Raw genomic sequence first — 18,139 nt, forward strand, 5'->3', positions numbered from 1 at the left:
TTCATATATATTCATATACCATATTTCCTAATCTTGTTTTCCCTCACTTCCCAGAAAAAGAGAATCCTGACTTTTTTTCTTGAACCTTTAATTTTGAACCTTTAATTTTCAAACTTACAAGATATCCTGACATTTTGATAGCCTCATCTTAACTGTACATTTGCATTATATACAAGTTTCTGGTAAAGGTGAAAATACATGTCTTGATGGGTTTTTCCCTAGCAATATTCACCTTTTCACTAGAAAAGATAAAAATTCAAACAATCACTGTTTCTGTAGAAAGGAAGGAGATTTAGATTAAAATGAAAATAAGCAGCATCTCAGACTTGGACAAAGTGTTTTAGAGAATTCTTTGTTCCCTTGCTCTGGAGAGGGCCCTTGGCATGAGGCATGGGTCTAGCTGTTGATAGACAAAACCTATGCAAACTGTATTCTGTGTTTCTTGTAACGACCACTTGAAATACATAAGCAAAGCACATAATCTAATTGTTTTTAATGTTCACCTTTGTACTTTAAAATAAGCATTCATTCTCAGCGCAACTATTCTTGGCAAGTTATTCAAACTGCATATATGGCATGATACCAGTTTTAAAAGTCTTATGTGTGTTTGGATATAGGAAAAAAGTCTTATGAATGTTTACCAACATATTAACAATGGTTTTATTTCAGTGGTAGGACTTTCAAAGCTTATTTGTTTCCTTAATATTTAAAAAATTATTAATTTAGCACAAAATATTCATGCAGACCCTTTTCAAATGGTATTCCTTGTCCCTTGGGTTCAGTGATATTTGAAATGAGCTTTATTAATTCAATAAATATTTATTGAGTACCTTCTATGTACAAGGCCCTGAATTAATAGCTGTTAGATAAATGATTTTACTTCTTCATGAAGACCAAGCATGTGAGTCAACAGGTACTTAGAGAGTGCCTGTTAATGTGTTCACAGCTGGACCCCGCAGTGAGCAAGGCAGTGTCTCTGTCTCTCAGGGGCTTATATACTATAAACGTGTAAATTGTTTAGTAAGTCATAGTGGTTGCGATGGGTGTTATGAAGGATGACTTACTCTAGGGTAATGAGGTGGATAGTGACTAGGAGGCATGGCTCCTTTAGCTGGGCTGGTCGGGAGGGTCTCTGAGAAGTCTCTGAGCAGTAAGCTGAAGTCTGTACAGCAGCCTTTTGGCCCATGGTAGAGTTTAGATTTGGTGCTCGTTGCAAGGAAAAGCCATCTCTAAGTTCTAAGTGGGGAAGTGAAGTCTCATTTATATTGATAAAGATGCTGTGGGAATCAGTGTTTATGATAGATTTGGGGGAGGCAAGGGTAGAGACAGGTACCAGACAGGATGCTGTTGAGTGGGAATATACCACATAAGAAAGATGATAGTGGGGAAAGGTACTAAAAACTTTAAATTGGGTAAATACTTGTTGATTGGGGAAACAAAATAATGAGGGAGGCTCTGTTTTCAGTAGCAGGAAGTCGCTGTATAGCTTCCTTATATTGCTACTCTTCTCTTTCAAGTTGTGTCTAATGGCATGAGGCAGAGATTGCCATCTGTCTCCCAATGTCTGTTCTACCCTTTTTGTAATAGAACTCCCTGAGTTCTAGCCAGACATACGTCTGTTCTGTTATAAACTATGTTTCTCAGCCTCTCTGTGACTAGCAGTGATATTGTGACTAAGCTTAGACTAATGGGAAGTAAATGGAAGTAATGTGTGCAACTTCCTGGCTACCTCCTTAAGGACACACCACTTGCCTACGACTCTCTTCACTCTTCCATTGGGCTGGAATTCAGACATGGAATTTATCCAGCTTTGACGAGGGATATGAGGACATCACCCTACAGCATAATGGAACAAGATTGAGGGACCTGATTGCTTGAATGACCTCATGGGATGAAGCCCTCTGCCCTTCCTCCACCACTCACCTTCAGTCCATTTTGTATGAGAGAAATAAACTTCTTTCTTTTTAGAGCCATGCTGTATCCTAGGGTGTTTGGTTAGAACCACTTACCCCATTCCTTAGTTAATGTGGGGAGCTATGGGGAAGACAACAGAAGCGTTTGAAGTGGAGACACTAGGGCATGACAGATGTCTTTGGGGCTGTTCAGGGCTTTTAAGAAGTCAGGCGAACATCTCTTCAATGCTCCCTTGTCTGAGAAAAGAAGGAGGTATAGCCAATTGAGAGAAGAGCTATTTTTTAAAATATATTTTTAATTTTTTTAAAAAGATACTTAGATTACATAAATGTTACATAAAAAATAGAGGGGATTCCCTTATGCCCCGTTCTATACACCTCCCACATTTTCCCACATTAACAACACCCTACATTGACCTCACTGATATCAATTAAGCAAATTGAGCAAACTCACAGAGCTAGAGTCTGGAAGATAGGATTACAGGAGATAGAAAGGGAGAAGAAGGTTGTGAGCCAATGCCCATATGGGCAAAATCTATGATACGGCTGAGTTCCAGGCCACTGCAATAAAGTGAGTTACACAAATATTTTGGTTTCCCTGTGCATATAAAAGTTATGTTTATAGTATACTGTAGTCTATTAAGTGTGCAATAGTATAATGTCTAAAAAACAGTATACATACATTAATTTAAAACTACTTTTTGATAAGGTGGAAGTATGTAGTTGTGCAGTGGAGGGGCATGACAGTGGTGCAATGATATTATTGGGTTGGGTGGTGCTGGTTTGTCAGGGGGCTAGGGTGGGGACAGTGGGTTGGACTGTCCATGGAACTGGGGAGAGGATTGGAGGAGGGAGCAGGTGAACACCAGGGATTTACGGGTATGTGGTTCTGAGGGCAGAAGAGCTATTTTGATAATAATCTAGTCAGAAACCCTAAGGCCATGCCCAAACCTTGGGAGAGTTCTGATCCCCAGCTAAGATTCAGGGTGAGTAATAAAGGAACATTCCAATCTTGGACTCTGTATAACATTATTTGTGATATGCTGATAAAGAGAAACTGAAAGATAACATAGATCTATTTACTTTAACAGTTATTTTTAAGGAATTTTACATTTTGAAATATTCACTCTAATAAAGAATGTGGAAAATATACCAAGCTCTAATTCATTCAAGTATACTTACATACTAGGTTATTTACTCCATCTATGCTGTGTGGCTTCAGCCCACAATTCTTATCTGGTTGTAGTACACAGGCATACCTTAGAGATACGCAGGTTGAGTTCCAGGCCACTGCAATAAAGTGAGTCACACGAATATTTTAGTTACCCAATGCATATAAAAGCTATGTTTGTATTATATTGTAGTCTATTAAGTGTGCAAAACATTATGTCTAAAAAACAGTATACATACATTAATTTAAAACTACTTTATTGCTAAAAAATGCTGGCATCACCTGAGCCTTCAGTGAGTCATAATGTTTTTACTGATAGAGGGTCATAATCTTTTTGCTTGATGTTGATGACTGCTGACTGATCAGGGTGGTGGTTGCTGAAGCTTGGGGTGGCTGTGGCAGTTTCTTAAAATAAGACAACAGTGAAGTTTGTCACATTGACTGACTCTTCCTTTCACAAAAGATTTCTCTGTAGAATGCCATGCTCTCTCATAGCATTTTACCCACAAAAGAACTTCATTCAAAATTAGTCAGTACTCTCAAACCCTTCCACTGCTTTATCAACTAAGTTTATATAATATTCTAAATCCAGTGTTGTTATTTCAACAACATTCATGGCATTTTCACTTTCTTTGCTTATCCATAAGAAGTAACTTCTCATCCATTCAACTTCTATTATGAGATTGCAGCAATTCAGTCACATCTTTAGGCTCCACTTCTAATCCTAGTTTTCTTGCTGTAACCTTCACATCTGCAGTTACTTCCTCCACTGAAATCTTAAACCCCTCAAACTCATCTGGGAGGGTTGGAATCAACTTCTTCCAAATTCTTGTTAATGTTGATATTTTGACCTTCTGTTATGAATCACAAATGTTCTTAATGGTATCTAGAATGGTGAATCCTTTCCAGAAAGTTTTTTATTTACTTTGCCCAAATCCATTAGAGGAATCACTATCTATGACAGTTATAGCTTTATGAAATTTATTTCTTTAATAAATTAAATAAGACTTGAAAGTTGAAATAACTCCTTGATCCATGAGCTGCAGAATGGATATTATGTAAGCAGGCATGAAAGTGTTAATCATTTATACATCTTTATCAGAGCTCTTGGGTGAACAGGTGCATGATCAATCAACAATCATATTTTGAAAGGAATATTTTTTCTGAGCAATAGTTCTTGACAGTGGGCTTAAAATATTCAGTAAACCATTTTATAAACAAATATGCTGTCATTCAGGGTTTGTTGTTCCATATATAAAGCACAGGCAGAGTAGATTTAGCATAATTCTTAAGGGACTGGGGATTTTTTTCAGAATGATAAATGAGCATTGGCTCCAATTTAAAGACACCAGCTGCAATAGCACCTAACGAGGAGTCAGCCTGTCGTTTGAAGCTTTGAAGCCAGGAACCGACTTCTCCTTTTTAGCTATAGAAGTCCTAGATGGCATCTTTTTCCAATGGAAAGTTGTTTCATCTACCTTGAAAGCTTGCTGTTTAACGTAGCCACCTTCATCATTTATCTTAGCTAGATTTTCTGGATATCTTCCTGCAGCTTCTACATCAGTACTTGCTGCATCACCTTGCACTTTTATGTTATGAAGAGAGTGTCTTTCCTTAAACCTTATGAACATAACCTTCTACTGGCTTCATACTTTTCTTCTGTAGAATTGAGAATTGAAGAGAATTATGGCCTTGCTCTAGATTAGGCTTTGACTTAAGGGAATGTTATGGCTGGTTTGGTCTTCTATCCAGACCACTAAAACTTTCTCCATATTAGCAATAAGGCTGTTTCACTTTCTTATCATTTGTGTGTTCACTGGAGTAGCACTTTTAATTTCCTTCAAGAACTTTTCCTTTCATCTACAACTGGGCTAAATGTTTGTTGCAAGAGGCATAGCTTTCTCAGCTTTTGACATGCCTACTAAACTAAGCTTAATCATTTCTAGCTGTTTATTTAAAGTGAGAGATAAATGTCTTTTTCTTTCACTTGAACTCTTAGAGGCTGTTATAGGGTTAGACATTGGCCTAATTTCAATATTGTTGTGTCTCAGGGAATAGGGGAGCCCAATGAGAGGGAGCAAGATGGAGGAACAGTTGGTTGGTGGAGCAGTCAGAATATACACATTTATTAATTAGTTTGCCGTCTTATTTGAGTGTGATTCATGGCATCCCGAAACAATTACAATAGTAGCATTAAAGATCACTGATCACAGATCACCGCAACACATTTACTAATAATGAAAAAATTTGAAATATGTGAGAATTACCAAACTGTGACACAGAGACATGAAGTGAGCACATGCTATTGGAAAAATTGTGCCAATAGCCGTGCTCAAAGAAGACCTTCAGTTTGTAAAAAAAATCCCTCAATAACTGCGGGAGCACAATAAAGTGAAGCACAATTAAACAAAGTACGCTTATATACCTAAACTTGGGAGCCTTACTAAGAAAAAAAATCCTGTCTCAAAGTAACTATAAAAGAAAATGAGGTAAATAATACTAAATATTACAGAAGGTAAAAAAAAATTTTTTTCTTCAATATGGGGAAAATACGAACTCCCTTATAGGTTTTTTGTGAGGATTAAAAAAGATAATGTATGTAAAGCAATCAGCAAAATTATTATTGTTGTTGTTAGTGAGTTTCTCCTTTTCCTATACTTAAATATTTGGCTCTCAGATTCCAAAAGTACTCTGAAATCTGCCATGAATTTCTGAATGACTGTTTACTGGAAGTGTGGGACACAATCACTTGACTTGGTCTCTCTTCACTCTTACCTCGGGTGGAACTCAGACATGGACTAGTCAAGAGGACATCACCCTGTATCATAGTGGAGCTAAATATGTGGGAATGAAGGGTGGGGGAAAGGGAGACTAACCTTTATGGAGCACCTATTATATACACACTTTAGCCTGATTATCTTCTTTGATCCTCATAACCCAATGATATGATACCATCTTTCCTATTTTAGGGATAAAGAAACTAGGTCTTGATAGAGGTTAAGTACCTTATGCAGTTACCTAATAAGTGGTTGACAGTAGAGCTGAAATTCAAACCCAGGGCTGTGTGACTCCAAAGCTCACCTTTCCCTTTGCCCCTCTGGAGAAATTTAAGCCTCTTGGTGCCTAGAATGTAGGGTAATAGTCAGCTCTCCCAAACACAGTAATAGACCCCAAAATCACTTTCTACTCTCAATTTTCTCTAATCCCAAGTAGTAAACCATTTCCTCCTCTGCATTTCCATTTAGCCATTTGTATCCATACCCACATGTGAGTAATTATTGGTTTGCAGGCCTATTCATGGATACCCCCCAGTAGACTGCTAGCTATTCATGAGCAAACATTTCAGCCACTGTGTATTATTACTGTATTGCACCATACCTGCACATAAGAGACACTCGAAAGTGTTCATTGAATTATCCACAAATTTTCTGGCAATACTGTATCCTAGTCCAGTTGCTGAGCAGTTGCCCATGACAGTTTCCAGGTCTGTCTTGGAGAGCTCTTCAGTCTCCAGGCCCCTAAGCTTTGTGGGGTTTCCATGAACAATAGGTATTGTGTGTGTGTGAAGACATGTAAAGAACTGCATGTCAGAACTGTCACACATTGGCTAATATAAACAAAAACCTTTGGAGATTGTGCTTTATGGTAACCACAGAAACCTTTCTTAGTAAATGAGAAAAGAGTTCTTTCATTCAGCCTGGGTTTGAGTGCATGAAAAGGTTCTGAAGTGCAGGCAGTACACACACACACACACACACACACACATTCATATATACAGCGCAAGCTAGCATTATCCTAACAGTACCAGGAAACTCCTGAACTGTAATCTCACTGCATGGAGGCTGAATCACACTAGTAAACATAAGAGAAGCTTTCACAACAAATTCTTTAAGCATATTAATGGATATCGGCAACAATACTAGATTCAATTAGGCAACCTGACTTAAGCTGCATACAGTCTTTATTGTAATTAGGTTCTTTGTTGTGCACATTGTGTTAGCACTGAGGAACGGTCATTGAGGCACACTTGTAGGTAATCACACCCTTGACCCTGTAAGTATGATGGCAACTGACAAAGAAATTACAAAGTTTCTCACCCTGCATGGTAACGCAAAGGGAACAAATAGTGCCTGAATTCTACTCATTTCCATTTCTTTGGTCAAAATATTCCTAGTATAATCTTGCTGAGTCCATAAGAGCACGTAACAGAGATATCACTCTAAGTTTTGACACTAGGCAGAAAGGTAAAAAGCAAATATCATTTCTGTAGAGCTGTATGCTGATTGTTTTATGGTTTATTGTTTTTTAGTGTGGGGACAGTGTCAAGAACTGTGCAGAGTCTTATATTTTACCCTACCTACAAACTAAAAAATTTAGCCTGCCATAATTTCATGGGTTCTTATAGGACTCACGGATCAGAGACAAAGGGCAGTTTATTACTCACAGAAATAGCAGGTGAACCAATCAGGTTAGCCTGGGGTTGCCATGAGGAGAAAAATAAAAGCATCATGCCCATAAAAGGTCATAGTATTGCAGCGTTTTCCCTAGGTTCTTGACTAAGCTACAAAAAACGAATTTTAAGTGAAAGCCAATTTAGTTAGGCCAGTAATTTATTAAGGAACTGAGAGAAGAGAGATGGGAGAAAATAACAGATTATGGGGCCCAGGTAGAAAGGAAAGCAGCTGAAAAGAGATAAAGAAGGCGATTTACAGACTACAATTCCCCATTACAGATTACAAATGCCCCGGTTTACTTGTGTGCTGATTCAGGCAGGGGGAGAAAAGGCAAGAACAGGATTGGTTTTGATTTCGAGCTGGCTTTTTAAACCATTATTTATTCCACCCCTTTGCTAATGTAGGGGGAAGAATCCCAGTTGTTTGCTGTTTTGATCAATTACCCTACCCCTCAATCCCCTGGGAAGACCCAATGATAAGGCCCCCTGAGAATATACAGGGCTTCTCCTTAATTCCGGAGGAAATCCTGTTCAGAATGGGGATAATCTCAAGTTTCTTCCAGCAGCCATCTTGAGTATCCATGGTTATGTGTTTAATGGCGGCATTTTTTCTGCCAGGTCGCAGATTCATCTCTTTATTCCCTAATTATCCTGCCTCAATAGCAGCATCATGAATCTTCAGTATAGGCTTATATAACACCCCACCCCGTTCAACCTAATAATTACCCAGGAAGTAGCTGAAAGAAGATGATCCTTTTCCAGGAAGAGTGAATTCAGTGACGAAAACTTCTTACTAAGATTATGGACCAGGAGGAAGGGAAGGATGAAGAGTCAGAAATCTTAGAGTCAATTATCGAGGTCTTTCCAATGCTCAACAATGCCAGATGCTGTAGATGGTGGAGAGCATCGAAAACTCATCAAATACCTTGATGATCATCAGCCCAGTGTTGAGTTTTGTCACAAAAGATACATCATTGTCAGGCAAAAATAGTCCAGATGATGAAAAACATGACATGGATTAGTTTCAAAGTTGAAATGGTGTGGACGAAGTTGCTGATTAGAGTAGAACAGAAGCACCATACCCTGAAAAAGTGTCAACAGTGGTAAGGCCCCATTGATAGCCCTGAGAGACCACAGGTCAGATGTAGTCAATCTGCCAGGAGTGGGTGCGATCATTGCTCTACATGATGTCCTCCCTCCTTGCAAGACAACGTGTCACCTGTCAGGAGTCCACCCCTGGCATGCAGCAGTAGTTTCTGTGTCACAAACATGGAGGCCTTTACTTTGTGCCCAGTCTCTGATGGTGGAAGGATCGCCATGTCCAGTACAATGATGGATCTAGGCCGAAGTGGTAGCAATCTGGGCAGCACAGGCTTAATCAGCAACTTGACTCCAGTTGATCTCATCAGAGAATAGACTCTGATTTCCACAGTTTGTGACTCCAAAGAGGATTTGTCTGTAATTTGTCAATCTGTAATTTCAAAATGGCAGACCAAACAGCCAGGCCACTGGCAATAATTCAAAAGTCTGTAAAAATATACCAAGGTTCTTCAAGAAGAGTATTAGCCAGTTATTGGTGGGCAGATTGAACAGCACAGCAGCCCAGTGAATACCATCAACTTTCAACTTGACCAAACAATCAGGGAGCCAGGCCAAGGCATTTAGGGAAACCCCTGTAAAATGAAGACCCCATTAAGCCAGTGGCTTTACTTCAGTTGGCAAAGTGGAGGATAGAGTTTTCCCCAACGGAATATGTACTACTTTACATGTAGAGCCTAGATGCTGCTGAGGCAAGGCTGATTGTCTTCTTGAATATATTATTTCCATTTGACAAGCGAAACTTGCTGGGCCCTTCCCCACTTGTTAGTCATTGGGTCTGAGTTGACTCACCCCAAAATAGGAATATCATGTCAGAGAGTCACAAGGCATCCATGGGTCAGGCATTCAGTTTTGACAAGAGCACGCTAACATTGTACTGGCCTATTTAGGCCAGTAAGAACCTGAATACCAGTCAATGCCACATCCTTGGTTTCCCGAAGGAGTTTTCTGTCTCCCAAAGAAGGCCAAAGCCCCCTTACAGCAACCAGGATCCACTGCAAAAATTCCAAAAGTCTTTTACTTTTATCTCTTAATAGATCTAAGATTAGCATTGTAAATTCCAAGTGAGTTTGAGCCCTAAGAAAGCCCAGCCTTTACCATTCTTTCTTAATAAATATCACACATGCTACCCCCTCATCTTCCAAGGGAACCATCCAAAGTTCTAATGATTGGTTTGGTTTTAGCCCATAGTGGTAGCAAATTTCTCTCCTTTCATGCTCAGTGTACTTTTGTGTCTCTGTCACTTCTCTGAAAAATGATGGAATCTTCTGCACACCCAGACAAATCTTAGTACTAGCTGCCACAGTGGGGCAGATTTGAGGTTGACTGCTAGATTGGTGAGGAAGTCCCCCCGCCGCCCACCCAGAGGAGCATTAAAAACAAGCAATGTACTGTTCAGGTAACGCTTCACGATCTTACTTCCTCATACTTGACCTGCGACCACCTTCTTCATTCCTTCTCATTAACAGGCAATTAAAGTAGAGGACAATTTATTTGCTCAGTTGGGTGTACAACTTGGTCAATTCAATACCGTTGTTAATTGGCTTCATTCTTCCTCTTTCAGAAAGCCATATCTTTGTTGCCAAAACCGTCAAGAACTGACGGGTCTGAGATTTTACACTACTTGCAAGCCAGTAAGTTAGCCTGTCAGAGTTTCTACCAGCATGCTGCTAGAAAACTAGAGATTTCTAGGTCAGAGATGGGGAAAAAAAGAAAAGAATAGTTACAGCAATAGCAGCAACCAGAGTATCAGCATTTTTGTTTTAGTTCCTCAAGCCCCAATTCCCACAGGGTGATACAACAAGGATCAGGTAAAACCTGTACACGCAGTAGGATATGTTACCCCTCTCAATCAGAAACAGAGTGGGCATCACCATCCCCAAATCCTCAAGATTGAGGAATGAGCAAACATAAGGGGGGAAATGCAATTATTGACTTAAGTGTATATTCTAATTAATATTAATATTCTAGCAATGGAAGAACGTGTATCATTGATATAAAGGCAGTGGCCACCAGAGGTTCTGAGGGAGAGGGAAGAATAGGTGAAACATGGAGGCATTTTGGGGACATTGGAATTGTCCTGCATAACATCGCTGCGACAGATACAGGCCATTACACCTTTTGTCAAAACCTATAAAATTGTGTAGTGCAAAGTGTAAACTATAATGTCACCTATAGACCATGCTTAGTAGCAATACTTCAATATGTGTTCATCAATTGTAATAAATGTACCACACTAATGAAAGATGTTGTTAATGAGGTAAAGTGGGAAAGAGAGGGAGGTAGAGTACATGGGAATCTCCTATATTTTCCTTGTAACTTTTATGTAATCTAAAGCTTCTTTCAAAATAAAATAAAAATAAGAGAAGACAAAAAAAAATAGGATATGTTAAGGGAGAGAAACACTGAGTTTAGGGAACCCGAGCCCTCTTATAATGGTCAGTAAGGATGCCTGCCCTTTTCTCCAAGGAGATACTACCACTGCTTTAAAATGCTCTTCGCTATACAAACATTCTTTAAATGGAAAAAAGGGCAATCAGTGTTTTGCTTGCCAGATGTGCAGAAATATGAGAGACCCATGGAGCATTGCCTCCATTAGCACAGAGAAATATCCAGTGATACTATGGCAGTAGCAGAAGCTCATGTCTTTCTGTGGATAATACACATGGAGATTTTGGGAACTTATAATTACAGAAGTAAACGTGCAACCTTTAACAAAAGGTTAAAATAAAAATCCCTATGAGAGGAGGAAAAATCTGAGAATTTCAGGTTTAGAAGGAAAATAGAAGTCAAGTCATGTTAAAAAAAAACATTAAATTCAAGAGCTGTTGATAATTGTTGAAGCTGAGTGACAGATATAAAAGAGTACCTTTTACTATTCTTTCTATTTTTATTGTATAAAATTATAATTAAAATAATTGAAAAATAGCAAAATGGAGTTGGTATGGAATGTTTCTTCCCTAGAAAAACTCTACTCTTAGGAATAAGAAAAATATGTAAGCACTTTATCTCTAGATATAACTGAAGTTAACATTTGAATTTAAAAAATAATATATTTAAAATAATATGGCATTGAAGATCTGGGATGAAAATTGAACAGTTATCTTAAGTTTCACTGGATGATTAACAGCTGTGTCCAATATACTAGAATCTAATACATAAACTATGCATGAATTTTATGTATTTTATGTATTTATGTATCTAGGTGGTCCTGGAGTGAGGAAATCCTCAAATCCTAGATAGAGAACACTGAATTTCCAGTGTTTGCTGAGTGTAATGAGCAAATGTTCACATCAGAGGCTGCTTATAATAAATAACAAAAGAAATCAAAACTGACTTTAAGGGGAATATAGTCATTGATTCATTGATTCATTCATTATTAGCCAAGTTCTAGGCACTGTGCTAGCTGAATAGATCTAAAAAGGCAAGAGGCTTAAAATTGTTTTAAAATGGAGGGGGTTACTCATGATCTTCAATATAAAGGAGATATAGAATGGGAATCTGTACGGTGACAGGTTAAGGGGGTAGAATTCTAAGTCGATGATGATAAAAAAAGATCTTACCAGGCTTAGAAGATAGATTATAAAGTATCCAATAATTCTCTGCATGACAGTGAGTCAGGGAAAATTAACCTAAACTATAATTACAAGATGATCTTCTCTGAATTATCTATTTGAAACCTTCGAAATGGAATTCATTATTGACTTGTCCTTCTGGTCCTAGTTTTATAGCTCCCAACCCCTCTAGCCTGCTGATGTCACTGAATCCAGAGGATACTGAGGAGAGAGCAGAGAGAGTCTAGCTGCTCTTCAGCCTGAGCCCCACTCATGAAGAAAGGCAGAGGAGGGTCATTGGCCCGAAATTAGGAATGAACAGAAAGACTAAGATTCCTCAGGAAGAGAGGATATTATTAACATCTGTAAAACTTTTGAAAAGCCTACATATTTGAAGCCCAGTGCTGCTATATGTAGTTGTACCTGTTGTACCCTGCAAGGGCTCCCAGCCAGGGGCAGGGGAAGAGGGGAGGCAGGGGGAGGCAAGTGCAAGCTGAAATCTCGCCTGTGCTCTGCTCACCAAGCCATGCACCTGGCATAGGGCTGCCTTTGCCCAAAAGAGAGGCTTCCTTTTTTAAACTGAGCATTCAGGGGTCTTTGATTTATCTGCATCAAGACCCATATGTGCTAGCTGTGGCCCTGGAGTGAGGAATCCTAGAATGCTAATCCTAATGCCATTCAAATCCTAGAATGCTAAAACTCAAGGGCACCCATTGAAATTCCATGAAAGTACTTTAAAGATAAATAAAAGATGGCATTACTTTATACAGTGGGTAGTAAACATATGGAACTCATTATCCTCAAGATGTTGCATGGTCCACAAATATAAATAGGATAAAGAAAGATTTAGATAAATTCATCCTTGTTAGATTTGTTGGATGAGCTGCTAAAGTATTGTTAGAAACACACAGGAAATATCTCCAAATGCTTTCAGGGAAAACACCATGTTTGTCTTCTAAATGTCCTATAGTGCTGGTGCCATAAACTGGACACAGTTAATCTGGCTATCCAGATGTCAGAAAAGTCAATATCCATAATAACCAAGTATTTTCTTCATATTACCCAAATGGTGTAAAATCTTTCTAAATGGTGGTATGAACTTCCATGTGATCTTAAACGGAGTTTGCCAAACTTAACCTTCTCTTAAGAACTTGGAGTTGTCATGGTGAACATTCATTGTTGTACTGGGCTGTAATGGAGTGATATATTAACTGAGGTATGTAGCACTAATTTGACTATACCCTGGTCCTAGGGATCTCTGGTGTTTTTTTTCTTTTCATTTTCTTCAGTATTATGGTTATTACAAATAAAATTTTTGTCTTCTCTCCTGTTCTTCAGGCTGCTTCTCCTTTTTTTTTTTTTTTTTTTTTCTATTATGAATGGGCTTGCAGAAAACCCTTTCACTCCTAATATGCTGCACCCACCTCTTTGACCTCAGAGGAAAAGGCCCTCCTCTCTTCTTTGTCATATCATCACAGGTGTAAAACAGAGCCTTCTCTTAACTTACTACATACAGCCTCTGGAGACCTGGCTGCACTCTTAACAAGCTTAACTGGAGTTTGGGGAAAACAGAAGTACATTTAGTGCTGCTGCTGGTTGGGCTACCAGGTGATCTCACCCCTGAACCTAGGAAGGCTCAGACCCATTCTCAGATCATATGCTCTTCTCCAGGCTCATTGAGCAGGATTGCCCAGCTCAATCCAGCTTTGAGAGCAGGCCAACTGTATTCATAGCACCAAGCACAAGCCCACAGCTAACTGCCAGAGGTGAGAAGAATTTCCTCCCTCCAGTCCAAGGCCCACTTCTCCAATCATCATTTATTGGTCCCAGCATCTTATTACTTTTCCTAAGAAGACAGGCTAGCAGAATCATTAACTTGTTCTATGGTGCCCGGTAAGAAATTATACCAAAACATAGTAGTCCAACATTCATATCTTCTAGATTATTCAACCTGTTAGAGCCCATAGACATCTACAGTCCAGGCCTGGACGAGCTCAAGTTCAGTTCAGTTCCTTTGTGTGCTCTGTCTGCTAGCATGAGAAGATCTTGCCTATCTCCAAATGAGAAGGTGCTACTTTTTAGACACAATGTAATCTAAATTCACACTCTGAAGAAAATACTTACCTAGGGGAAACACAATGTGCAGAGCTGCAATACTCAGGCATTTGTTGTTGATTCATAATATAGAGACTTCAGCAACTCTGAAGCACACATGATTGAAAACCACCCATTCAGAACAAAGCCTTTGCTTAAGCTTCAATATCTAAATGACTCCTCTTGATCACTTTCCCAAATTGAAACAACAATCTTTCCTGCAGGTAAATTCCACATGCCATCTCTAGGGAGGAAAAACTGCCTATAGCTTTTAAACGATAGGCCTTTTCCCTCTTCTTTTGCCCATCAACTTTTCAAAAATCTTTAAAACTGAATTTCAGCCCAAGCTACCACTTAGGTAATAACAGATTCTAAAATACCTATGTTTTAATTTTACATTTTAGCTTCTCTGAAATCAGGACCCATCTTGTAATCTATAGTATCTCACAATCACATGCACCCAGACAGTATTCATGATGTAGTTGCCTGCATACGTGAGAACTTAGTCTACTAAAGAACAAGCTTGCTGAAAATGTAGCGACATTGTTATTACTGTCAGGTTCTGTTTGGACAGCTGCACAACTCCAGGCAACAAACTGAGGATATTTAAGGAAGGCATATGAATCAATTGTTGTCTGAACACTTCTGTGAACACCTTCCAATTAGATCAATAAGGCTTCACAATTAAAACTTTCAGAATGTGTGTCAGTGGCTTGGAAGAAAATCTTGGAGACAATAATGGAGCACTCTTAAGAAATGCTGTCTCACTAATGGTCTTGGTGGCACAATGTGTGATACTTTGTAGAAAAACACAGATACCAGTGACAACGAATCCAAAAGTGATACAAAGGAGTCTGCCTTCAAATGTGCAGAAGTTTTAGAGAATGCTTTAACCTATTTATTTTGATTAATTTACCTTTCTTGGTATGCAAAAGAGTGATATATGACTTCTAAAAATCTATATATCCTGCCATAACCCACTTATTGTACTGAAGGAGAGTGTGAACTACAGGATAAACTTCCATATGGTGCAGCAGTGCTCCAAGATGTGTTCACCGAGTGTGATCAGTGTGCCACAATGACGGAGGAGGTTGTTGGTGTGGGAGGAGTAGGGTCGGGGAGTGGAGGGTATACGGGAACCTCTTATATTTTTTAGTGTAACATTTATTTGTGATGTATATATCTTCAAAAAAATACAATTTACAAAAATGATGGGGTGGGGGTGGGGGTGGGGAGTGGGGTATATGGGAACCTCTTATGTTTTTCATGTTTTTTATGGTTTTTAATGTAACATTCTTTGTGATCTATTAACTTTAATTAAAAAAGTATAAAAAAGAAAAAGAAAAAAAATCTGTGTCTAAATAACTTACTCTAAGGTTATAAGAAAACCTTAAACCACAGTTTAATTGGTAGAGTTTTTGTTTATTTTTCTTTAGAGAAATGTAAAACAATGGTGTGTGTGTGGCAGAAAAAGTGGTGCTTGCCGAGTATTCTAACTATTGCTCCTTCTTCCCAGGTCCCAAGTCCTCTTGTAGGTAGGCTATGCCTTGTGAATAGTTATGGCTAGTGGGATATAGAAGGTAAATGACTTGTGTTACTTCTGACCAAAGCATAGAAATCTAGCTCTTTAATGCCAGATGGCTCTTCTCTTGCACAGTAAACCCAGAAATCTCTTATAGGAATACTCGAGGTCTCCATCAGTGTATGGTTCCTGAATAAGCACAGCAGAGACATGAAATAAACTTTTGTCATGTAAACCACTGATGTTTGGGGGTTGTTTGCTATTATGACATAAGTCTAGCATATCCTACTAATACAGTAATGCCATCCAACAACTAATGGCATCTTATATTTGATGAAATATAATATAGGCATACTCAGTGGTATGCTGGTAAATGTTTAACAACCTCATGGGAAGGGAAAGCCCCTGATTTGTGGTGTTTGCCTATTTTTTTGTTTTTTTGTGTTTTTTTGGTGTAAACCCTCCCACGATGGCCAATTTCTGCCTACTGATATGAAGGTAACCAGCTCACAGAATTCCTGAAGTATAGCAGTTGGCTCTTGAGATCTAATAAAAGTGAGCTCCAGCACACTACTGGGCATACACTACAAACATCTCCCCAGTTAATATTTTCCTGACTGATCATCTCTTGGTTTTTAATACCCAATGTCATAGAATATATGTATCTCTTAATATATCATATTTGGCTGATGTTTTTATAGGAAAACTAAACATTTACACACTAAAAATTCACTATAACTTGTTTAACAAAGCAATGTGTAGGAAAAGAAATATAATTGGTAGAATTTAAAAGTATGCCTTGTCAGCAAAGGGAAATTTCTCTGATGCTGATAGTAAGACAGACATCATAGCATACAAAGCAGCTGTCAACCAAGCCAGTTCTTTGATGACTAGCAAGCATTGTTTAATCATTTTACATCATAATATGATAGTTTGTTACTTACATATATTCATTTTACTGTTTTAGTTATGTTTTAAGAAATTATAATTTTCCCCATTTGAAATAATGTGAAATAGGCTCCCAGTCAGATTCTTCATACAGAACATCTGATTTGCAGTAACACTTTACTGATGGTAAGTGGGAGATGTTGATTATGTAAATACTAAAGCCTTGAGCTCTTATGAGCTTTAGTACATGGATTTAACGACATCTATTTTGCCTGCTCAGGGAACTTTTTGCATAATTCTTGGTTTTTAATTATGCTCCAGATGGACAACACGGCAGGAGTTCTGAGCTGTGGATGGTAGAAGCAAGTGATTCTTACATTCCTGGTATATTTTTAAATAAACAGTACAGAATGAGCTACCATCTGTTCTGAGGTGAGAGGGTGAAATCCAATTATTTCTGATTCATTCAAGCAAAAAAAAGTAACCATTCTAAGAATGGTTAAGAAACTGTCTTAGTTTGCTAGAGCTGCTATTACAAAGACCACACAATGGGTTGCCTTAGACAACAGAAACTCACAGTTTTAGGAGCTAGAAGTCTAAAATCAAGATATCCAAAGGCTTGCTTCTTCCCTGAAGATGTAATATTCTGGTGCTGGCTGCTGACGGTCCTCAGGGTTGCTTGGCTTCTATATCTACCTCTGGTGATGTCCTCTCCTTTCTGGTTCCTGTAACTTCTGGGTTCTCTTTAAAGGCCCCCAGCAATCCGGGTTATATAACTCGATCTACCACAACAGCTTCAGCTACTCCATATCCCCAAACATCTTTCCTTTGGACCTAGACTTTCATCCTGCAGCCTTCTCAATCCTGAACAGTTAAACTGAGCTGACCCTTCTTTGGACTCTAACCAATACCAAGGCTTCTCCCATGCCTTTTATTGTCTCAGGTTTAGTGTAGAGGACTTTGGCCTCAAAATCTGTCTGCATTTATATGGTGTATATACACCCTGCCCAAGAACAATGCTAATCACACAGTAGACATTCTTCGTTGGTTGATCGTTGAATCTATCACTTATTTCATATCTAAGACACTTTAATATTCAAAGTAATGCTGTATTGTTTCAAACACTGTATAGTCCTAGAATCATAACATCTCAGAGTTTTTGCATAATTCTTCAGGGTACCTTAAGTACGCCTATTATTTGCTGCTGGAATTCCCCCCAAAACACAAAACTACTGTGTCATCTGCCTGTGTTTGAACACTTAATGACATGAAACATACTGCCTTCATGTCAACCTCTTCTGTTTTTTGAGCATTTCTAGTTAGTAGAAGCACCTTGTCATACTGAATTAAAGTTGCCACCCGTTGGTCTTTATAATTACTTTATTCACTGCAATTATTCTTCTATACTTTATTTCCCTTAGCTGGATGATGTACTCTTTCTTGTCT

General features: G+C 38.6%; 1 long non-coding RNA gene across 1 annotated transcript; it reads right to left on the reverse strand.

Moving 5' to 3' along the window:
* Nucleotides 1-751: 751 nt before the first annotated feature.
* On the reverse strand, nt 752-17,579 carry LOC105745569 (uncharacterized). Its single transcript, XR_001118262.4, has 3 exons — nt 17,271-17,579; nt 3,096-3,203; nt 752-2,150 (listed from the first exon to the last, which is right to left on the reverse strand). It is a non-coding gene; the product is annotated as an uncharacterized lncRNA (long non-coding RNA).
* Between the last annotated feature and the right edge of the window lie 560 nt (nt 17,580-18,139).

Source organism: Dasypus novemcinctus, chromosome 7 (assembly GCF_030445035.2).
Source record: "Dasypus novemcinctus isolate mDasNov1 chromosome 7, mDasNov1.1.hap2, whole genome shotgun sequence".
In the NCBI taxonomy this organism is placed as follows: Eukaryota; Metazoa; Chordata; class Mammalia; order Cingulata; family Dasypodidae; genus Dasypus; species Dasypus novemcinctus.